At 23.8% G+C, this 25,798-nt stretch overlaps 1 long non-coding RNA gene across 2 annotated transcripts in view; it reads left to right on the top strand.

The window, feature by feature from the left end:
- Positions 1–1,404: 1,404 nt before the first annotated feature.
- The window catches only part of LOC111618463, a 31,613-nt gene continuing 7,219 nt past the window's right edge, over positions 1,405–25,798 (top strand). Inside the window, exons 1-3 of one of the 2 annotated variants that reach the window (XR_002755579.1) lie at positions 1,405–1,554; positions 10,932–11,012; positions 20,228–20,577. This is a non-coding gene — a long non-coding RNA (uncharacterized LOC111618463). Of the gene's footprint in view, positions 1,555–10,931; positions 11,013–20,227; positions 20,578–25,798 lie in introns of those variants that run through there. The other variant, XR_002755580.1, reaches the window with a different exon arrangement.

The raw sequence follows: 25,798 nt of genomic DNA, 5'->3' as shown, positions 1-25,798 counted from the left end.
CAAGAAAACTAAATTGTTCTGTTATTGGACAGATTGTAAAATAATTTATGTTTTGATATTAAATCAAAACATTTTTAAACATCATATAAAATGTTTACACGATTTCTTCTTAAAGTACTGTACATATTTGTTATTTTATATCATGAAAATGACGCAATAAACAATAATAATAATAATTAGGCTATAAATTTCATTTATAATAGAACTATTACACTATATAAAACATTAAATAATATCTGGATAATGTAACAAGAATATTTATTTATTTTTTTGTAAAATAAAAATTCTAGTTATGAATTAATAAATTTTTATAGCCCTAAAAATATATTATTGAGTACTTAATAATAAATAATGTGATACACAGACAATGTACGTGTACAAGTGTTAAAATGTTATTTATTTTACTAGAAAGCAATGAATATAATAAAAAATGGAAGGATTTTATACTATCTTTTGTCATTCACACAGTAAATATATGTAATTAATATTCGTCCTTTATTAACTGCAGAAGTTCAGTAGATAAAACATAACATTTTAAGAAGGAAATATGTTTATATATTTCGTAATCAAGTATCAAATAGTATCATAAAGGAGTAGGAGATTATTGTTTATAATAGAGAATAGACTCAATGACCCAATGCCGCCTTTGTTATGTTAATGTTTCCTAGTGATCTAAAAGCAATAAATAAACAATGTAATATTGTCCAATAGATCTAAAACTATTTGAAAAATAATTATATAGAATCTATTGTTAATGTTAAAAATATATAAAATTGTTTCATTCAAATTCGGAGTGAAACTATTTGCTATTTATTATGCATACTTTAAAACAGAATAGCATTATTCAATTATATTTTTTAATTGATTTTTTAAAATTATTTAATAATTGTGAGTAATGCCAATAAAAAATAGTCGTACAAACTATATAATTATACAGTTTATACAGCTATTTTTTAGTTCTATAAGTCTACATTTGACGAATCCTAACTAAAAAAGACGTTCTGTTGGAATCAGGATTCGTCAAAATGTGGACTTATATTTTTTTTAGTTCTATAATTAAACAATTTTTAACAAAGTAAACGTTGTTCTTTACCTGTAAATTTGAAAAATAAATCGTTAATTTTTATATTTTACATTATATAAATGTATGCTTTTAATATTTTTAACTAAAAATGTAAATGAAATTGTTCTTTTCTACATAATCTACATTTCTAGAGAACAATATAATTAGATTAATAGAGAACTTATTAATTAGATAATTATTTCAATTTGAGATTATTTTGAAAAAATTCTTAAATAATTAAGTTATATAAAGCAGGAGATGATGTAAATATTTAATTTTCTCAATATTCCCAGATTTTTTATTTTTGAAATAAATTAAAATATGCAAATTGTAGTCCTCAATGAACTTTATTTAAATCCAGTATTTCTAACAGGTCTTATGTTAACGCATAATTTTATGCAAGGTTAAGTCCTTTTTCTTGTGTGTAACTAACAAGTAAGTGGAACTTTCTAGTTCGTGCCTATAGGCAGAGTAACACTTTTTGAAATAAGGTAAGATCTATTTTCAAGGCACTCAATAAGTGGAACTTGTTTAATGCACCCTCTATACATTCTGGTTTTGTCAAAGTAATAACAGGTTTTGAAAAGGTCACGACCTCTTACGCGACCTTTCTGGAAGAAGAAAAAAATATGGCTTTACTCGTTGTTCGAGCTTCTGTTCGAGTTTTCTTAAATTTTATATAATTTAAGAAAGCTCGAACAACGAGTAAAGCCATATTTTTCGGAACGGAAGCTCGAACAACGAGTAAAGCCATATTTTTCATATAATTTGATTTCATTTTACGAATCAAACTATACAATTTTTATGAATTCTACACTTCTATCTTATTCTATATCATTTTTTTATCTGTGTTTTAATTATCTGAATCTAAAAGGTACCCATATAGAAAAATTTTAAATATTCTGCTGTTAATTTTGTGTGTAATTCTATCATAGACTTTTTAAAAGCTTTTAGTCCGTTTATAACGCAATAAATTTTGAAATTTATAACACCTTTTAATATAGAAATTAGTACTAAAACTTTAAGATAATTCTTGCTTCAGAAAATTATTTAAATTCTGAATTTCTATGTAATTTTATAGACACAAACATAAATTTTTTCGAACGAAAATACTTTTTATGGTCACGGTTATTGAGGTTTATTAATTTATATTTAATTTTAGTTTATAATAAAATAATAAAAGTATGCATAATTATTTTTGTTAGTTTGTTATTTCAACGAAATGTTTGAATTTAGGAAAAATTTGAAGACTTTATTGACAACAATCCATGCTTCTGTTGTCTCTCTTCTGCTAATTCTAACGGAAAGTTATCTTCTTTATTTTGAGAATGTTGAGATATTCCAGGGTTTGTCTTGGGTAGCATTTGTCTTTTAAGTGGAATCTCTTGGAATTTTTGTTTTTCATAAAACTTCATTCTTTCTTTTCTCTTTCCTCGTGCCATCAAGGCTTGTAGTACTGTAATAATAATAATAATAATTGCTATTATTATAATACATATGATTTTCATACAGTTGAGAATGATTTGAAAAATTTCACATCTTCTATTGAACTCAATAGATTTATGGCTAAATTAAAAATGAATATCTTAATTTCTCTCTATATATATTTTTTGATTTTTAAGTGTTATTATAATTTACTTATCTTTATTTTTTTTTACTTTTTATGGGAATAATAATAATGGTTTGAATTTGTTTTTATTTTATGAAACCTAGTAGCCTATATTTCTTTAGTTTTAACTTCTATAAGCGTTAATTTTTTTTTATATTAAATTTCACCTCTCAAACTATTAAACTTGAAACAGGTTTTGATTAAGATCATATCGAATTAATAATATGAAACTATACTAAATAGAAAATATAGCCTATAGTAATCTATTTTTATGTAAGCAAAGAAAAAAAACTATTTCATTGAACTTGTATGAAATAGGATTTTTAAAATTCTTTTCGTCGCATTTGACAAATTATAAAATCACATTTACGTAAAAATAAATAATATTACGAATATAGTAATTAATAAAAAAATATAATTTTCATGTTTAGGAATCATTTTAGAAACTATATAATTCATCTTCATGCTTAAAAGGTTATTGTGTACTGGAATAAAATTGCCTTAAGGAGCAAAGAGCAAGGTCAACAATTAATATCATTTTTCTCTATATCATCTCCCCAAAGTTATAAAAAATAATTTGTATCTTCTTTTTTTTTTATCTAACCGCATTTGTAAATTATGTAATAATTTTACATTATTTACTACACGATCATTTTACTGCTAATTAACTTCAACATCATAAGTTAACATATGCATTTTCTACTGCTAACAACTTCGTGTTGTTGAAAGCATCATGCATTATAATACACACAACAGATGGATTGATTTCAATATTTTCTTGAAGTTTATTCATTAAAACAATTTATTAATTGTATTATAATAATATATTTATATATTGTCGTTAAACAATTTAAAATGTTTTAATGGTAATATCGATTATTAAAAGCTATACAAGTTGTGTTTTAAAGTGAAGTTTGTATGTTTACAATCGATTCATTTTCTCAAATTTACTTTTAAATGTTTATAAAATTACTTAATTAAATCGGTTTTTAAATTTTAATTGAGATTTAATTGTTATTTATAAAATTTTATTATAAAAAAATTAAATAAAGGTAAAATTTACATATAAAAACTATGAGATAGGATGAATTTATTGTTGAAAATGATGCAAATAAACGATTCGAAATACAAATCTTTAATCATGTGAATCCACCGTCATCATTTCATGATGATAACATTTACTAAATATGTGTTAGAACATATTAATTTTATAAAATCTATACTTTTGCATACGTTAAACCATTCATTCCGAATTTTTTTTTATACCGTCTTTTAACATCTACTTTGAACGTTGAATTGCAAATGATAAATCTAATGATAATCAAATTGTAATTACAAATAGATTTATAAAATAGATAAAGATAAGAAATGTAATATTACCAAATGAATGTTGTTAACGGCGCCAATTCTTTGTTAGACCACCCAGAGGGCAATTCATAGATCCCATTTGATGATGATCTGAAATGCGTTCGATCAGACAGACGGCCATCTTACTTGAGGCAATATCGGTGGTTATATGAATGGGGGGCCTCTTTAACAAAACAACTAGTTTCAAAACTAAGATGACAGTATTGATAGATTCCAGTAATTTCAACATTTTTTCGGCTTTTAATTCAATGCTTACTTCTTGGAATATGTTAAAATATTTTTAATATTTAAAATAATTATTTTACTTTATTTTTGGAATTTCAAAAAGTTTCAAATCTCTTTTGAATATATTAATTTAATAAGTGAATATAAATTTACATTTATTCATAACTTTTTTATTGGCATATTCCATAAAACATGAATTGCAGTTTTATAGATTAAAAAAAATAAAGGTTTTTAAATAGCATTTGTCTTTTAGAAAGATAAATAAAAGGTTCAAAATTATACAATAATATAAAAGAATTTTAATGTAGAGGGTGGCCTTATTCCTTACGTTCAGTTTACAATTTATATTTAAAATATACTGTACTGTACCTTTTTAAACTGATTTCCACTCAGTATATAAAGTACAGTACTGTAAGTACATCTGTAATATAGGCCCTATATATATGCATAAAACAGTATATACATTACCATATAATTCAAAATTTACATAACTTTTAAGCATACAATATTAAGAAATGTTTAATTTTATAAACCAGTTAAAATCTATAAAATTAAAGCATTGAAATGAATAAATTATAATTTTAAATACACGAAATTGAATAAATGATCTGCTTCAAATAGTTAAATCTTACAGAATTGAAGATAAATTTCTGTATTAATCGAAAATATCAGTTTTAGATATAAGTAAAGATAATATGTTGCAATCCAAATCAGATCAATTACTCAGAAGATGGATCATCTGAAAACGAATCACATAATTGTCGAAGTGCAGTAATTAGGACTTCAGAATATATGCTTCATCTATCTTATTATACAATTGCAAAAAAATAAAATCAATTGAAAAATGATAATAAATAAAATTAAATCAAATTCGCGACCACACGCAATTACACATTGAAAAAAAAAAAGAAAACCCATCAGATTAACTGTACTCTAGATAAAAAAATACTTAATTTATATTTAAATTATTTAAGAAATTTATTGTTTAATTACATTATAAACTTGTTTAGAAAATAAATATTTTTCTACCTAATTCTTGTAAAATGTTTGAATTAATTAAGCCTTTTTTTCCTCTCTCTCTCTCTCTCTCTCTCTCTCTCTCTTAAGAAAAGTAGCTTATTTCAATTAGAAATTAGAAAAATTTCTAATTAAAATATTTTTTTTAATAAGGAAACTCCTTAAATATTTAAAAATATTTACTTATTTATTCATAATATTAGAGAAAATATAATTATAAATTTTCCATATAAAATATAAGCTAACTTGAAATTTAATGTTAAAAATCGAAATAAAAATATTTATTTTACAAAATTTTAAAGGAATTTCATTAAGTTTAAGCTTATATAATTGATGAAATCTGTTATTTAAATGATATAATCTGATGAGTAAACGATGGCAACATCAAATTAAATCTGGAGAGTTTGTAAGACGAATTTATAGTTAGTTCATTAAAAGATATAATTAAATAAAAGAGGGCATGATGCCCAGAGTTTTCTTTGGCAAGAGATTCTGATGACTTGATGGATTAGACGGTTTTTGTGGGTTGATATACGATCCAAGGATCATCACTGACAAAATGAGACAAGAGTGATAATCTGCAGAACTGGGAATCTCTGTTCTCTGCCAGTAAATTACTTGCCATTTATCATTTAACTTTTTTAAAACATATAAAATCTAATTAATTTTAGATTATAATTTATTACAAAGTATAAATATTAAAAATAATTTTAGAATTTTTTTTGTGTGTGTAATTATAATGTAGATTATGCAGAAAAATAAACTTATTAAAGCTTTAGTTCTGAACAGTTGTATTAAATATGAAACGATGTAATGTTGTAAAATAAAATAAATTTTGTTTATTTTAATAAAAGTCGTCTAATTTTAAATAAAATATAATTAATTTTACTTCATTAAGACTTGTAAAAGTTTTGCATAAAAGCCTTGTAAGCCTTGAAATTAGAATAGTTTGAAGAATGCGTACGTACTAAATGAAATATTATACGTAATTTCAACTTATATTTTTATCTTTTGCATTTTATAATTAGTTTTGAATGACTATTAGATTAATTATTTATGATTTAGAAAGTTCATTAATTCGTTATTCGAAGTGTACTGAAAAACTATACTTAACTTTCTTATATTATAGTTTCAATGGAGTTAATTTTAAAGAAGCATTGTTTTCAAATGAACTATTATGTGTAGTTAATTCCAAAAATAATTCAATTCAGTTGGTACTACGCGTGCCTTCTGTAACTTCGTACTAAAAAAAGAAAACTAAAATCTCAATTGGTATGAATATAGGTTACAGTTTGATAAATTTCTTCATATAATCTCAAAAATGATTAATGAATAACTATCAGTAGAAAATAATATCAATTACATTTTTTAAAGGTATGTTTGTAATACATCATAAAGATTCGATACAGTTTAAACTGCTTTTAAAAAAAAGGACAAAAAATTCAGAAGAAATTCCATAATAAAACATGTTCTGTTTGCAAACCTATCAACTGAGTGGTATCTTCATTTAAAAACCATAAGGAAGGACTCTTAACTAATCAAGATATAGACTTATAAGTCTTTGTTACGCCTTAGGGATGGAATTTCTTCTTAAAAAAGCAATTTTAATGGTATCCAGGGCCCGACCTATAGTTACATATCATTTGTGCTGATTCGTGGGTTTAAATGGATAGATGTCTCCTCGAGATAAGTTGTCTTTCCATTCTAGTGTAGAATGGTGTCGATCATTAATCAAAAGTACAAAATAGCATCTAATTGTAGACAGGATTGGCCTAACAAGTGTACCATCTCCAGTAGAATAGAAGTCTTAATCTTTCCTCAATGGTTTCTTTGTTTTCTTCTTCCTTCAACTACTGTACTTTGTTTGTTTTGGCAAAACATTAGCAAGCTTATACTATAATTTTTTTTCCTTTTTTAAATATTATATTTTGCTTCGTATTTCTTTAAATGTGTTAATTTAGTTTTTACTTCAAAAAAGTCCTCCTATAATGATAAAAACACTTTGTATAAAAAGATCTTCAGAAGTAGTTCTTCTGAAGATCTTTTTATACAAAGAATTTAACTTTTATAAAATATAATATTTAACTGTAAATTATTTAAAAAGTTTCTAAAACTTTATAAATAATTATGAATGTAGTTTTTATATTAAATCGATGAGATAGGCCTATATTAAATGAGATGTAGACACCAACTAGTCTCATGAATTAATTAATGAATTAATAATATTTTGAAGTTAATCATTCAAATTTATATTTAAAAATACAGAATATTTTATTTTTATTATATTTTAAAATTAACATAATATTAAGTTTAAGAGCTTATAATGTTAGAATTTCTCAACTAAATTGCTTATATTACAGTAATTTTATTATAAAACTTCATAATTATATAAACATTAATTTTAATTATAAATCTCTACATTAAATAATCAAATTCTTAGTAATTTCTATTCTTAGATAACTTCGATAAATTCAATTTTTATTCAAAAGAATTTGTAAATTAAGCCCTAAATGATTTGAAATTGGAAAATATCTAAATCAAAAATCATTATTTTAAAATAATGTCTTAATTTTATAAAATAAAGGTAGCCTATAGGCATAGAAACGCTTCTTTATATCATATTCCTTATACGTCAAGATAGATCAAATCGATTTAAGATCATCAACCGAACAGGTGTAAGTGTAAGATTAATGAGGTGTCAGATAACTTGGCTTGTAAATGCTCCACTTATCTGTTTTTCTATCTCAGAAAAGAAGAGCTCTGTTAAAATTGATGTGACTGTCATTGCCTATGGGCACGACACCACATGCAACAACTTTGCCATCAACAGATTCATTGTGAGAAAGTTTTCAAACTTAGAAAGATCTACCTAAACACGAAAGCAATGCATTGTTTTCATTAAACTTTATGTTATTTATTTATTTATTTATATCAAGAACTTATAGTCTTAAGTTATAGATAATTGTTAATTGTGATATAGAAAGAACACAATGAATAGCAATATAGGCCTACAATTTAAGAATGTAACCTATATCTAAAATATAGATAACATTTTAACGAATTTGTAACAGTTTACAGAAAAACTAAACTTTATTTCCGTGCTTGAAGTAGTTAAAACAATTCTGAACATAAATATAAGAGATTACTCAATAAAATATGGACGTATCCTATTGCTGCAGCACCCTATAATTTACAACCCAATAAAAGATACTATGGTCAAAACATTTTTATAAATAGACCTACCATTTTTCATCTGTAAAATTTCAATGCAAAATGATATAATACGTGAATGATTTCTCGAATTACAATTATTAATAGGTCTTTTCATTTCGAATTCAGTTCTGGAATCAAAGTATTGAATCTCTTAGTAGTTTATATGAAAAATTATAATAAAGAATATACATAAAATACATTAAAAGTTTATTAAAATTAATCAAAAATTATGAAATAAAATTGAATCTTTTAGTTTAATTAAATCATATTTTTCAATACTATATTGATTAGCGCTAAATATCTAGCCTATTAACTTATATAGAATAAACTCATTTAATCAATATTAAAGACTTATAAAAACTGTTATTTTAATTAAGTTCCTTATCGGAAGAACTTAAATTAAATTAAATTATGAAAATTACGTAAATTAATTTTTATTATTAATTAAAAACTACATTATCATTTGCTGATTAACAGAAAAAAAAACTGCATTCCAGTAAATGCCCCTTTTCAGTTTCGTGATTTTATTTCATTATTTTTTTTGTAATTTTAGTCTAAAGGTGTGTCGATTTTGCCTTAATTACGTTTCATAATTAAACTGAAATGCTTAAAAAGCGTCATATTATTAAAAATAAATGAATGCAAAAACAGTTATAATAATAGCCTAATTAATGGAATAATTCCCTGTAGAAGGAAGTATGAAAACTTCGAGAAATCTCCTGAAAATGTCTATAAGTGACTCAATTTTTTTCTACAAAATATTCTCCATCTTGAACATAAAAAACAGTTATTTTTCACGTATAAAAGTCTATGTATTGTAAAGTTGAATTGTATAGGCCCTATAAACTTCGATTTAGCTCCAACGTGTTCGCCTCTGAAATTGGCACTAAATTGAATATTCGCTAAATTTAAATACCTCAAATAATATAGTAATGAGATCTAATCAAAAGCTTGAGTTTAAGAGTATTAAAGTCATGAAATTTGGCAATGATAATATCATTTTCAATACAAAATCGTACATTTAGTAATTCAAAAAATGTTCTATTTATAGAAAAGATCCATTCGCAAATACTCATTTAAGTTAATAACTTACTTATTTTAGGTTAAGTTAATAAGATTCAGAAACTTTCATAACGTCCCTTACTTGCATTGTTACAAGTAGTAGCCTATCTATGAATTATTTATAAATTTTACGCATAAATAATGTATATATATATATATTTTAAAATATAATATTTTATAAATTGTTAACAATGGCGCCAGACAAGGACAATGTATAGATAGTTAAATCACAATAAATTCTCTTAATCTAAATTTTTTACGTGAATTTTTAAAGTAAAATTTTAAATTTAAACAACTTAAACGTAATAATTTCTTATATTTTATAAAATTAATTTAAAAAAAAAATTGGTAGAAGATAATCCCGAACAAGAACAATTAGTCTCAATAAATTGCTAATAACTGAGTATGTGAAATTTCATTTGTTTTTTTACGTTTATATTTCAAATACATTTTAACTTAAACAATTAAAAAACAATTGCAGTAACTCATTTCGATCATATTGTAATGTACTGTACATCAATTATGCGAGCGTTTTGGAAACTTTGCCTTGAAAATTAAAAAAAAGGGAGTAAAAGTATTTAAAAAAAATTAATTTCCAGAAATTATTTTAAAAATATGACGTACATTAAGTGTAAACTTAAAAAAATTCCCATCGATTTAATCTCTAATAGCTCATTTCAAATTCAATCACAACAATCATATAAGACATAAATGCACTTAAATGCGTATTTATGACAGGAAATGATGTTATAAAAACCTATCAAAATTCTTATCTGATAAATCCACAGTTCATATTGCATTGTTCAAGTTGATCATATGACTTTTATGTTTATAAATTATTTTTAAATCTTTAGATATGAATCAGGTTATAATCATTACTACCGAATTACTTTTTACGAATACTTTTAAATACGTATAGACTTATTTTAAATTAAATAATAATAATTTCAAAGTCATTTTTTTAAAGGAATTTTAAAGTACAGTACTGGTAACTGTTTAAATTTATTATCGAATTATATGAGATAAATTCATTCTTCATCTACAGTAAAGGATATAAAGGAACTTGAGCTCTACTAGATTTTCGTGAAAAAAAAATATTAAGCATTAAAATAATATTTTAGTAGAATAATCTATTAAGTAAAAGTATTAAAAATATTTCTGAGTCAATCTAATTATTAAATATTTTTCTTTTATTTTTCAAATATCTTAACTACTCTCTCTTTGCGTATATTTTAACAATTTTCTAGATCAAATTCTAGATTTTTACGTGTAAATCTTGGGCTAAAAGTGAATTAAAAATAATAGAAAATGAAATTTTAAGGCGTTTAATTGAAAAATATTTTTTCCAATGAATTTTTTTTATATGAAAACTAGGCTAAAAGTTGGGGAAATGGTAAATTTTAACGAATTTTTGAAGAAAACTACGACGTTCGACGTTCGATAATTAGGAATGAAGTAAGATCCACGTTTTTTATACTATTCTTGATAACTTTAATACATGGTCTTTACATGATAGACTACTTGTGTAGCGAATGATTTGTTTTATAATTATTTATTTTGAATTTTTGCATATTCTGAAGTATCTTTTGATATTTTCATATTGACGATTTATCCGTTGATTTTGTATGAGATTTTTATGCAAATATTGGTTACTAAGTTACAGTCGACCCCCTATAACACTGTTGATAATTCCGTTTTATATGAATTCCATGTTGTACGAGTCACTTAGATTTTACAAATATGTGTGTAGGGCTGTGAACGGCTCATGTATTCGTAAAATCTAAGTGACTCGTACAACATGGAATTCACATAAAACGGAATTATCAACAGTGTTATAGGGGGGTCGACTGNAATCCCGAACAAGAACAATTAGTCTCAATAAATTGCTAATAACTGAGTATGTGAAATTTCATTTGTTTTTTTACGTTTATATTTCAAATACATTTTAACTTAAACAATTAAAAAACAATTGCAGTAACTCATTTCGATCATATTGTAATGTACTGTACATCAATTATGCGAGCGTTTTGGAAACTTTGCCTTGAAAATTAAAAAAAAGGGAGTAAATGTATTTAAAAAAAATTAATTTCCAGAAATTATTTTAAAAATATGACGTACATTAAGTGTAAACTTAAAAAAATTCCCATCGATTTAATCTCTAATAGCTCATTTCAAATTCAATCACAACAATCATATAAGACATAAATGCACTTAAATGCGTATTTATGACAGGAAATGATGTTATAAAAACCTATCAAAATTCTTATCTGATAAATCCACAGTTCATATTGCATTGTTCAAGTTGATCATATGACTTTTATGTTTATAAATTATTTTTAAATCTTTAGATATGAATCAGGTTATAATCATTACTACCGAATTACTTTTTACGAATACTTTTAAATACGTATAGACTTATTTTAAATTAAATAATAATAATTTCAAAGTCATTTTTTTAAAGGAATTTTAAAGTACAGTACTGGTAACTGTTTAAATTTATTATCGAATTATATGAGATAAATTCATTCTTCATCTACAGTAAAGGATATAAAGGAACTTGAGCTCTACTAGATTTTCGTGAAAAAAAAANAGAATAAAAAAAAATCAAATGTTTATGTGAAATTTTAGTAGGGTTAATTTTAATTGAGATAATTTCTGAAGTATGAACATTAATATCCATTCATTAATGATCTATTTTAAGAAATAAAGCAGAGTAATTGAAGGAGAAATGGGCGTTAGAAGAAAAATTTATTTATTAAAGTAGTCTTTACGCTATGCCAAATCATAAACAATAATTTGATAGTAAATATAATTTTACAGTATAAATTTTATTTTATATAAGTCTTATTTACTTAAATAATTTTGTGTCTTCCAATACAAATAAACAACTTCAGTATATTCTTAATATTGAAAACGTCCCTTCCTTAAGATTTATAGGGTATAGAAAAAAAGTTTGTAGGATATTAGATTATTAGAGTATAACGAAAGTGAAATAGGGTTTATAGGGTATTGGGGGTTGATAAAGTAATGTTATAACGAAAATAAACAGAATTAAAATATTGGGGGCTGTGAACGGCTCATGTATTTGTAAAATCTAAGTGACTCGTACAACATGGAATTCACATAAAACGGAATTATCAACAGTGTTATAGGGGGGTCGACTGGTATTTGTTTATACATATAATGTGTAACAATGATAAAGAGCATAGATTAATCATGAAAATAAGTTCGTTAGACCTGAAGTTTGTTGGATTATCAAATAATTAGAATTCATTTCTTCTTTCTCTTCGGTGCCATGTTTTATCTGTAAAAGAATAAATAATGATCAACGTAAATCCTCTAGTTTCAGGTCTCGGAGACCTTGTATAGTTCACTCGTTCTTTACAGCCTAAATAAGTAAATATAGTAATTATGAAATAATAAGTATATTATTTATTTTTATTTGTGTAAAAAAAGCAATAATGATCAACGTAAATCCTCTAGTTTCAGGTCTCGGAGACCTTGTATAGTTCACTCGTTCTTTACAGCCTAAATAAGTAAATACAGTAATTATGAAATAATAAGTATATTATTTATTTTTATTTGTGTAAAAAAAGCAATAATTATCAAATTAAATCAATTGTTTTCAAATTGACATTGAGAATGTACGGTATTGTAATGTAAATATAAAGTAATGTATTTTATAATTTATTTTTTAAGAAATAATGCAAATAATTTTAATAAATCCCTATAGTAAAGTATAAAATATAAGTTAATACGATACAAACTATTGCTTCGACACATAAGAATCGTTAATCTTTTATAAGAAATATTCAAAGTATTTAATAAAACTTCTTAATTAATAGACACTTGTATAGTTAAAAGTAATTAGTATATATGTGTGTGTGTGTGTGTGTGTGTTAGGAATTTAAAACACTTGATCGCAGATACGACCCTACTGCAGGCTATCTAATAATATAAGCTATAGCTTAGTTAAATATGTTGGACACCTAAGGCAAAATGTCTTGCCTTAAAAGGGTCTTCATTAGTTTCTGTTATTGCTTTTCTACACGTAAATAAGTGACTTAGACATTTGAATAAATAACTAATAGCACTAATTGTAGAAGAAGTAATATCGAATTTATTTGTCAATAAAAATTAATTACACGAATAATCTCGGAGAAGTAATCCTCTTCTCCCAAGAGAAAATTTGATTTATTTTATAAAACCCTATTTATAATTGTAATTATAAATAAATAATAATTATATTTATTAAAACTTCGAGTAAATTTATATGAAATAGATTTTAATACACCTGGACTGTGAAAATAAGTATATAATTTGGAATCATTACTTTATAAATTTACATTTTTAATGTGTGTGGCCCAATCTTCCTCATTATTTCGGCGACCCAATAATTTTCGACTGACCTTAGGGATAATATTTGTAACTTTATATTTGTGCCTAAATTATTCATAAAAGAAAACATTTTCTCGTTACTTTATTATCATTTTTGACACTTTTTTTTTAATCCTTCACTCATAAATACATATATACAAGAAATATATATATATATATATATATGCAAGAATAATAATGATTTTCTCTGTTATATATACGCGTATACATAGTATTATAGCCTATATTATATCTAATATTAATTGACTAAGCAAAATAATAGTCTATAGTTTATTGTTTTTACTCCACTAAATTCTCAAGTCAACTTTAGAACCACAATTCACTTTCTACATCGGTATCGAAATTTCTATACCTTAGACTCTTAGAACACCATTAAACTAATTAATAAATTATATTATTAGATGTTAACATATGTATAAACTTACAAATAAGTTAAGCAATCATTAATACTTCTTATTTTTTTTTTCAAACTGGTCATCTCAATATATCTTCTCAGATAAGAAAAATGTATTAAAATATTTAATTAATAATTATTTTCAAAAATCTACATATCAGTTAGGACCTAGTAAAATTGGGCTCTTAAGTTTTGGATTAAAAATCGATATTATTTAGCTTATACAATTAAAAATATCGAGTTAAGTAAGTAGCTTACTATTCAGTATCATAGTAACTATCGTTGATTCTTACGAAGGAAATATTGGTGTATAGATTTATGCTTAGAGATTGCTTCCCCATTTGTCGGCTACTTTTGTCCAGTGAAGCAAGAACAACCCCAGACTAGTAAAAAAATATGTTTTTCTAAACACAAAAACTCATTTACCATCGCATCATTAACGACTCACAAATGCGTGGCCGGATCCAACTTAGGGAGGTGAATTGCTATCGAGGCATTCATCAAGTATAATATGAAACTGGTAAGTTATACAAAATTTCTTAAACCAAAAAATTGGTAAGTAGTTGATCCTTGTAGATTAACAAGAAGTAACGATTTAACGGTAAGAAATGTTAAATTATCATTAAGAAGGAAAAGATGTGACGTAAACAGCTGTGTCAAGTTGATGACAAATGTACCATGATATTCAACACTAACTTGTTGCAAATAATGACTTTAATATCTTGTATACAAGGATGTAAATATAGTTTGCTTGTAGCAAATAATATCTTGGATGAACTTTATAAGAATAAAAAAAAATCAAATGTTTATGTGAAATTTTAGTAGGGTTAATTTTAATTGAGATAATTTCTGAAGTATGAACATTAATATCCATTCATTAATGATCTATTTTAAGAAATAAAGCAGAGTAATTGAAGGAGAAATGGGCGTTAGAAGAAAAATTTATTTATTAAAGTAGTCTTTACGCTATGCCAAATCATAAACAATAATTTGATAGTAAATATAATTTTACAGTATAAATTTTATTTTATATAAGTCTTATTTACTTAAATAATTTTGTGTCTTCCAATACAAATAAACAACTTCAGTATATTCTTAATATTGAAAACGTCCCTTCCTTAAGATTTATAGGGTATAGAAAAAAAGTTTGTAGGATATTAGATTATTAGAGTATAACGAAAGTGAAATAGGGTTTATAGGGTATTGGGGGTTGATAAAGTAATGTTATAACGAAAATAAACAGAATTAAAATATTGGATTATCATAAATTAAGCATTTCCATATTTATATTAGACCTATAAATTAAATTTATATTTAAAAATAAAGTACAGAATATATTATTTAAATCTCCAAAAATTATAAATTTATGTTTAATTTTCTTATTTTAATAAATTATGATTTAGTATACGTGATTTTGACTATTTTTTTAAATCGATTTTGTGTGGCTAATGAGAAAAAAAAATTAAAAGTTAAGTAAACGTGTTTCGTTAGTCAAGCACGAATAATAAAAAGAGAGAATTCAATACTCGGATCAAAATTGAAAATGTCTGTGATAATGAGAGTAAAATAGAGAAAAAACAACAGTAAAAGTTTATTCCTTCTTAATGCAAAAAAGAAAAGAAAGAAAACAAGAAGCAAAGCGGTAAAATCTGATGACATCAAATAATAAAACTTGATTGATGTTAGCTAAAAATAATTTTTACAAGACCTTAATCTTAAATTTTTTATCCTTTTTCTTTACATCTAAAGTTAACTATTCGAAGATAAAATAGTAATTAATTAACGTTTCGATTATTTAAAATGGATATATTTTAAAATAAATAGAATTTTTAAATGTATAACAAAGGAAAAAAGTTATTTAACCCTTTATAAAAAGAAAAGAGAAATGATAGAAATCTATTTAATGATAGAATGCAATCTGGTAAACTTAATGACACAAAGCTAATTAGAAAAGATCGCATCGCGTTACGTTCGTCGGAGCATAACGCTGAACGTAATAATCACAGAGAACGTAACCTTAACATCGTCGTTGGCTATCAAGTGTGACAACTTGTCATTCCCATGGTGTTAAGGTTAACCAAAATAATTGAGAATAACAGTATGCACCTATTTTATGAGTAGTTTGACTGTAACGTTAATTACTCTAAACGTGTTTGCTCTACTCTCATAAATTACTTAATATTAGCTCTCATTTAATAGGTTAATGGTAAATATTATAATAATTTGCTCGGATTTTAACTTCATTTATTATTTATTACTTTTAAAATCAAATTAATGTTATTTTTAAATGGAAAATTTCTCCTAATATGCCTTTCTTTTTATACACATGATTAAATTTTAATTATTTTTTTTTATGTAAAGAATAGAAAATATGATTAAATTCTAACTTTATAGAAGTGTTTTAAACTAAATTAAGTGCAAAAATATCGTATTAAACCATTAGATCTTTGCATTTTAGATATATTTTACCTTTCGATTCTATATAAAATAACTTTTCTAATACATCTTTTAATACAAAATACAATAATTTTGGAGTGGGGCCAATGAATAAATTAAAATTTTTTAAAGCTTAGATCTACTTTTAAATAATTCAAAAGTTTCAAAACTAGTATTTTATATTCAACACACCGTATAATTATAATAGACGAATAATTTTCATTTATTTTTTTAATATATTTTTTTTTTTTTTTTTGCTTATTCTTCTGCAGCTAATCTCATCATTTTTCATTTATAATTATTATCACAATACGTTATAAATTATTCTAAATACTCTTAAATTACTACAGATAATAAATAAAAGGATTAATGATTGTCATTATAACTAATTATTTGAATACCGCTTATAGATATTATATTGAAAATAATTCGAGTAGATATAATAGTTAAACGTTACAGAACAATGAGATATTTTATATTCATAGAAGAAAATTAAAAATTATCCATCTGTGAGACTTTTCTCTTAAGAAAAACACATTTTTTGGATCAAAGATAACCGCCGATGTGTTGTTTTGGTGTTTCTTCAAGTTTCATTTCCTGTTTAGAAAATAATTACAAGCCCTTGTTCTTCTATCCGATACAATGGTCTTCTAATTAAAAACTACCTATAAAAACAAACAAAAAAAAAAAAATACATTCCCAATATGTTATTTTTCAAAGAATTTATTTCAATGCTAGAAAAAATCTCGTTTGATGTAATTTCTTAGTATTTTTTTTTCAGTCTAGACTTAATAATCTTTTGTGTTGTGGCTTTATTAAATACATAAAAAACATTAAATTAAAATTAATTAATTAAATGGCCTAAAAGTCAGATAACCAAAGACAGAATTGCTTCCCTTATTAAAATATTTTATCACTTACAAACTATACATGGTATTCTTATTCTTTAGTACGTATTTTTAACTCTTTGAAGAGTTATATTAAAACTTTTTAAAAAAAATCTTTTTACAACTTGTTCGAGGATTCATACAGTTAACTGATTTTTGATATTTTTTATTATTATTTTTATATAATCTTCATGACGCTTGTAAACACGAACGTTCAAGTTATGAGGGCGAAATAATTAATTGCCCTCCCAAATTCCGGCAAAACAGTGGGCAAAGCAAGGATAAAAAAAGGTTAACAAATTATTCGCGATGGCAAATTAAAAACTGATATTTTGTATTTTTATTTGTGTATAGTTTTAGAAAAATCAACCTCTCTGCCCTCTTAACCAAAGTGTTCCCATACGCCCATAATTGTAGATGCAACTAAGAATTTATATTGCCTTTAGCTATACTATCCCACTATATACTTAATGAAGCTGTTATTAATAATTTACTACTATGTAGCCTACTTATTTTACCTGTTTTATAACAAATTTCGTATTTTTCATACTGTTTCATTCATCCTGTCTGCTCAATACTTTACTGGGACCGTCTCTCCTCTTTCTTATCCTCTTTCTCATCTCCTCACTCTCTTGTTTTCTTGATCATAGATCCTTGAATAAGTTCTACCCTCTAATAATAAATTTACATACGACTTCCTACTTTAATGAACAATTTTATATGATAATGATAATGACGAAAAATATATTTATAAATTTATTTTCATCAATCATCGTCATTTACTATTCACTTATAAAAAATTATAAATAGAATAATTTTAGGATAATTCATTTATTTTTACTTTAAAGGAGGTGATTTTTTTATTGTAGAAACACATTAATAATTATTATGTCTTTTATTATGCCCTTTATCACTAATAATATAGTTAAAATCTAAATTATATGAATTTAATTATTTGCTCTAACTGAAACTATTATTTTCATCTTTAAATATAAACAAAAATTAATGTCATCGTCATACATCTTCCGATAATAAATTATATAAGAAGCAATGTTGAAAGTCATTATTAAATAATGAATTTCATCATCGTTTAAATGACTTTTCAATAATATTTTATACTGCAATGAATCTAAAATTATTTCGAGTCATCATCTTCTGTTTGCCAAATTCTAATACATATATAAATTTTATTCAGATGCATTTCATCTAGCCTAAATTTTGAGCTATTTACTAATGAAAATTTGATAAAACTTCTTTTATCGTGCTTTTTGTTTGTAGGAATAAGTTAATTTATAAATTTTGTAGTGTCTCAAAAAGTTCACATAGAGTCAGAAGGGTCACTCGTAGAGGCATGGTTCCTTTTGTCTTTTTTGTTCCTATAAATATTCTCTACAGCTCTGTTAAAATCCCAATCGTAGGCTATCATTCAGAGCTCGGATTGAGCCCAGTAGGCTACTGTACAGTACATAACAAGTAATTATGCCTACTGAAACTCCCAGAAACTTATTAAAGCGAGAAATTATACTCTAAATTCTAGAAAAATTACTACAAACAACAAAAGCAATTACTATCTATAAAGTATTTAATTTACTTAATAATTTGTAATATAATTTTAGAAAATTCCTGCATAATTATATTATTCAAACGTCTCTAATGTTCTAATATGTTTTGATGTGTAATAATAATAATAAAAAAAGTGTAAATTAATTTGATGAAAGTTTATATTTTATTTAAAATACAATACAATATGTTAATTAACGTCATAAACATAATAAATATGATAGATTATATAGAAGATATGAATAAGCAAAAACCATTTTTATAAGTAAATACATTTAAATCTTTTATAAATTTAAAGGGAAAAATGTTTTAAAATATTTAAAATTTCTCATAAAAATTAGGTGAAATTATAAGGTCATAATAATTATTTGAATAAAGATTACTTGATTTATTGAAAGTCTACATTATACAACTAATATTATGATATATTTTATTTATAATATTAAAATAAAATCCATAAATAAAAAAATAATTAGAAGGTCTCATGATAAGAATTGAAAATCTCAATTTTTATAAAGACTATATTCTATAGGATAATCTTAGATAAGAAATCTATTTAAGTATTTCTCAGTTCATATCATTTAAAAGTTTAATTATATTTAAATGGTTAAAAAAAATAAAAAATAAAAAATATAGCAAATATTATTACTATTATAAACTCTTCCTTTATTTTATATGAAATTGTGGCTATTTATATAGACTTACAATGTATAGTAAATAATTACAGCTTTTTCTTTAAAAACCTAAATATATATAATAATAATAATAATATAAATGAATGTCCAGTAACAATATATTTCTTTATTTAAAAATTATTTATTTAGAAATAAACTTTACTATTGATTATTTTGTTAAATCTCTTTCTCTACAGTGTATAGTAATTTGCTATTATTTAGATTAAAATATAAAATTATTTTAGTATAATTTATGAAAAAAATATTTTAAAAAATTTATATTTAATAAAGTTATAATTTACTAAATTTATTTAAATACAGGAAAGGAACCAGATCCAGACAGGGCAATTAAGAAATTGTTAAGAATGAAGTTGTCAAGTACTCATGTTAGATTAATAGGAGAGAAACTTTAATTAAGTAACATGAAGATATTATCGGCATTTAATGGGTTAATTAATGGGAAAATATGCCAAAAGTTGCTTATATCGCATATATATTAAGTAAAATAGCCATAAATTATAAAAGAACGAAAACTCGATAAAGTCAAGTTTGATGCTTTTAACAAGACTTAAATTATGGCCAATATTTTCATATTTATCAAACGTATTAAATTATTCAATTTAAAATAAATAATTTGATTTTTAAATTAAACGTTTTACTTATGTTATTTGATATTTTATTTTAATTAATTGACGTCGAAGTATTTTAACAACTGTATATAATGCATTGGAGTATTTTTATTTGCAAAATAAATTTTAATTAATTGTTAATATTTATTTAATGCTTAAAAAATAAAACGCATATGTATTTTTTTTATTAATTAATGATATAGTCCCAATACATAACTCTAAATTTAGATTTTAAAATCTATTATATTAGACTTACCTTTTAATTTTTTTTTTATAAACGAAACGTGCACTAGATGCCGCCACATATAATTGAATTCGTTTTTCGATTTTGATTTAACGTTTTTCTTTTCGTTTTTTAAATTGTTGCCATAATCCTTTATACGTGAAAAGAAAATAACAATTAAAATATTATTTTTAAACATTTAATTAGAATTTAATAAATGAAAATATATAATTATCTTCCTATCTTAATTCAAGGGTTTCAAATGCTTTTTCTGTTAAATAGTATAAAATTTAGCATATAAATTCATAATGATAAAATACTAGACTTGATATTAAAGTAATTTACTTATGAAAAAAAATAAAATTTAGCAACGTATAATTTATAGTCTATAATACAGTCTTGTAAATTGGATTTCTTTAATTAGCTTTAGCATATAATATCAAAAAGGAGGACACGTCCTACATTTTCTCTATAAAGTCCTCTCTTTGTTCAAACATACTTATAATGTCTTCCAGAATATTTTGTCTTCTATTGGTAAATATACGTGTAATAAAAACAATAGTACTGTATAATTAAAAATGAAACTTTAAGCTTTCTTGTGTTAAAGAAAAATATAATAGTCTTTTAAAAAACCGTGTTAAGAATATCTGTAGTGAAACAGTAATGGTTCCTCTACATTAAACAGAAAATAATAACCATTTACAGTGTTATATTCTCAGTTACCATTACTTTTTCCTTTTCTGTTTTCGATGAATTAACATATAAATTTACATTTGCATATTTTTCATTTTTTACGATTTCTGTACCGATGATTTTATCAGGAAAAATTCATAAAAATTGATGAAAATAAAGATAAGAAAATGACTGGATCTTTATAAGAGATTATATCTTTAATTAGTACTTAATCTTATATCATTATACTACAATACAATATAAAGTTTAATTACTATAAAAAAAAATATGTTGTACCTCTTTAATTTTAATGTTTCATATATCAAGGAGACAGTTTGATTAGTTTTAAATTAATTCATTATATTGTTTCCTTAATTTAATTCTCATAAAATATTTTTATTAGAAAATTTATTATAGTTTTATAAAAACTAAAAAAAAAAGATTTACAAGTTTCTGAGAGGAATTTTCTTTGTATTTATCACAGAAAATACCAAAAAAAAATCCACACAATTTTTTGAAATTTTGTGAAAATTTACTTGTAAATTTAATTATATATATGGAATGATGTATTTAAAAAGTTTAATTTAAAAAAATTATTTAAAAAATACCTTAAATTATTGTAAAAAATCGTAATAATAGTTTAAATTTTAGTAATTCTAATTGTATACGCGACAGTATTCTGTGTTTATGAAGAGTCCGGGTTCGATTTTGATTCGGATCTTCGTGTTAAGACTAATTTAATCTCTAATTTCAGTCATGAATTTGTTCTTCATTCATGCAGATAATTCTATTGTCAGTCGAACTCATATCTAATAAGTTAAATTGAAGTCGGCGGTACAGTACAGCTTATATAGAGAACAGTGGGAAACGATCAATTTTATCTTTCCTATTTAATTCATTTTCTAATGATTTCTATTGATAAATAATGATAAAAACGAGTGTCTTCTGTTAATTAAAATACAAATAAAATGTTATAGAAATAAAATTTCTAGAATGTAGAATTTATTCTTAAATAATATTACTGGCGCCATCTCTTGGGCAAAAATAATATCTGTATATTATTATTTTTCGGACGAAGAGTTTAAGTGTCTCCATCTAGTGTTAAAATAAAAAAAAACGTGTCATAAAAATTCAAAGAAAATCATAAAATAAAATTAACAATTCAGATAATTTGTAATTTTTTTTTTTTGTTTTTAAATGATTTCCTTTTCTTAGTGAGAAACAGTTTCCTTATTTTAAGTAGTAATTATAAGTTTAATTGATTATTCTAAGTCCTTTAATTAGGAGGAGCCGAAGCGAGAGTGCGAGCCCCGGGACACGAAAACGTCACCTGTTATCATAATGGGAACCATTTTAATATTGATGGAGTTTGCNTAATACAGTCTTGTAAATTGGATTTCTTTAATTAGCTTTAGCATATAATATCAAAAAGGAGGACACGTCCTACATTTTCTCTATAAAGTCCTCTCTTTGTTCAAACATACTTATAATGTCTTCCAGAATATTTTGTCTTCTATTGGTAAATATACGTGTAATAAAAACAATAGTACTGTATAATTAAAAATGAAACTTTAAGCTTTCTTGTGTTAAAGAAAAATATAATAGTCTTTTAAAAAACCGTGTTAAGAATATCTGTAGTGAAACAGTAATGGTTCCTCTACATTAAACAGAAAATAATAACCATTTACAGTGTTATATTCTCAGTTACCATTACTTTTTCCTTTTCTGTTTTCGATGAATTAACATATAAATTTACATTTGCATATTTTTCATTTTTTACGATTTCTGTACCGATGATTTTATCAGGAAAAATTCATAAAAATTGATGAAAATAAAGATAAGAAAATGACTGGATCTTTATAAGATATTATATCTTTAATTAGTACTTAATCTTATATCATTGTACTACAATACAATATAAAGTTTAATTACTATAAAAAAAAATATGTTGTACCTCTTTAATTTTAATGTTTCATATATCAAGGAGACAGTTTGATTAGTTTTAAATTAATTCATTATATTGTTTCCTTAATTTAATTCTCATAAAATATTTTTATTAGAAAATTTATTATAGTTTTATAAAAACTAAAAAAAAAAGATTTACAAGTTTCTGAGAGGAATTTTCTTTGTATTTATCACAGAAAATACCAAAAAAAAATCCACACAATTTTTTGAAATTTTGTGAAAATTTACTTGTAAATTTAATTATATATATGGAATGATGTATTTAAAAAGTTTAATTTTAAAAAATTATTTAAAAAATACCTTAAATTATTGTAAAAAATCGTAATAATAGTTTAAATTTTAGTAATTCTAATTGTATAAGCGACAGTATTCTGTGTTTATGAAGAGTCCGGGTTCGATTTTGATTCGGATCTTCGTGTTAAGACTAATTTAATCTCTAATTTCAGTCATGAATTTGTTCTTCATTCATGCAGATAATTCTATTGTCAGTCGAACTCATATCTAATAAGTTAAATTGAAGTCGGCGGTACAGTACAGCTTATATAGAGAACAGTGGGAAACGATCAATTTTATCTTTCCTATTTAATTCATTTTCTAATGATTTCTATTGATAAATAATGATAAAAACGAGTGTCTTCTGTTAATTAAAATACAAATAAAATGTTATAGAAATAAAATTTCTAGAATGTAGAATTTATTCTTAAATAATATTACTGGCGCCATCTCTTGGGCAAAAATAATATCTGTATATTATTATTTTTCGGACGAAGAGTTTAAGTGTCTCCATCTAGTGTTAAAATAAAAAAAAACGTGTCATAAAAATTCAAAGAAAATCATAAAATAAAATTAACAATTCAGATAATTTGTAATTTTTTTTTTTTTTGTTTTTAAATGATTTCCTTTTCTTAGTGAGAAACAGTTTCCTTATTTTAAGTAGTAATTATAAGTTTAATTGATTATTCTAAGTCCTTTAATTAGGAGGAGCCGAAGCGAGAGTGCGAGCCCCGGGACACGAAAACGTCACCTGTTATCATAATGGGAACCATTTTAATATTGATGGAGTTTGCCAACAGAATTATGATCAGTTGACCATCTGTCGACAGATGGATGATAATAAACTAGTTTTCCGCTCTAATTAGTACAGAAAACTTTCGGAGAAAGAGTAAATCATTTAGAAGATTTCATTCTTGTACATTCTTGTAACTTTCTCTTCAGGCTAATTTCATATTTTTCCCTAAATTACAGAAAAGTAGCGTATTAATTCAACAAATGGTATTAAATTTTCTGTTTTAATTTTTAATAAAACAATTTTTAAACTATTTTACTTGCATGTCTGTTAATGTGGGGAATTAAACCTACACAAAAAAAAACCTTTACTGAATTGTTAAATATTCGTTAATGTATAAATAAATGGATAATAATAAAACGAAATTAAATAATAATAAATAAAATGTTTAATTTATTGATTTGCAATGAGTTCTTTCAACAGCAACAATAGAAAAGTAACGTAAATATAGCAAATCAATGATAATTTTTTTTGGATTTATAACATAAATTTATGAAAATTCATAATATAAAAAATATTTTTTAAATGATAAAATCGTATATTTTAAAATTATAATGTTAAAAAAATGAAAATTTACAATAGAATATACGCAACTTCAGTTATTCGTGGTCCATAAAAATCAATGTATACGTAAAAATTATTCGTAAATTATTAATATAAAAATATTATGGTATGCTATAAATATATACCCATATACTGTATACATTTCTTTAATTACAGAAGAGAAATTTAAGATATATCCTCCAGAAAATATACAAAAGAAAAAAAAAGTTTGATATTTTATTCATTTAAAATAAGAGAATAATGATAAATATAACTTGTGAACATCTGCAGTTATTGAGGTTAATCAACTCTATTAATATGGATTAATTTACTGGTTTAGGCCATTGAAGAGTCTTCGTTAACGTTGCCAAAATTCAATATTAAGATCTGGTCTAATAAATAATAAAATAAAGTGATTATAAGTTTACAAGCAGAAATACATAGAATTTTTAAAAATTTGCTTTAAATTTGTATTAAAAATATTTCTAAAATTTATTAAGATAATGTTAATATATAGAAGATTATAGCAGCAATTTTTTTTAACATCCAGGCTATTCTGAACAGTATATATGTTATAAATTAACTTTATGTGGACCTAGTGGTAATTTATAACAGTGTTCAAGTCCAGATAGAAAAGAGATTAATAAATAAATAATTATTAATGTTCAGACTCCGTTCTACTATGCCTGAACATTAATAATTATTTATTTATTTATTGATCTTTTATCTTAGATTGAACATTATTATAAATGATGCTCAGGCCTATATATAGAGAGCGTGTGTGTCAGAAATAC

Source organism: Centruroides sculpturatus, unplaced genomic scaffold, assembly GCF_000671375.1.
Source record: "Centruroides sculpturatus isolate CEXI.00-Female unplaced genomic scaffold, Cexi_2.0 scaffold5, whole genome shotgun sequence".
NCBI lineage: Eukaryota > Metazoa > Arthropoda > Arachnida > Scorpiones > Buthidae > Centruroides > Centruroides sculpturatus.
The sequence above is the reverse complement of the archived record's forward strand: the minus strand, read 5'-3'. Positions and strand labels throughout refer to the sequence as shown.